Raw genomic sequence first — 528 nt, forward strand, 5'->3', positions numbered from 1 at the left:
CGTTGAACTGGGACTCAGGCCATGAGCCTCGTCATCAAGATCGACAAGTTACACAGTTGAACTGGGACTCACGCTATGAGCCTTCGTCATCAAGATCGACAAAGTTTAACAACAGTTGAACTGGGACTCAGGCCATGAGCCTTCGTCATCAAGATCGACAAAGTTTAACAACAGTTGAACTGGGACTCAGGCCATGAGCCTTCGTCCTCAAGATCGACAAAGTTTAACAACAATTGAACTGGGACTCAGGCCATGAGCCTTCGCCATCAAGATCGACAAAGTTCAACAACAGTTGAACTGGAAATCAAGGCTATGCGCCTTCACCAGTAAGTTCAACTATGGTTGAACCAAGATCCAGGCTATGCGCCTTCACCAGTAAGTTCAACTACGGTTGAACCAAGATTCAGGCTATGCGCCTTCGCCAGTAAGTTCAACTACGGTTGAACCAAGATCCAGGCTATGCGCCTTCACCAGTAAGTTCAACTACGGTTGAACCAAGATTCAGGCTATGCGCCTTCGCCAGTAAGT

The sequence above is a fragment of the Nicotiana attenuata genome, chromosome 3 (assembly GCF_001879085.1).
Source record: "Nicotiana attenuata strain UT chromosome 3, NIATTr2, whole genome shotgun sequence".
Classification (NCBI taxonomy): Eukaryota; Viridiplantae; Streptophyta; class Magnoliopsida; order Solanales; family Solanaceae; genus Nicotiana; species Nicotiana attenuata.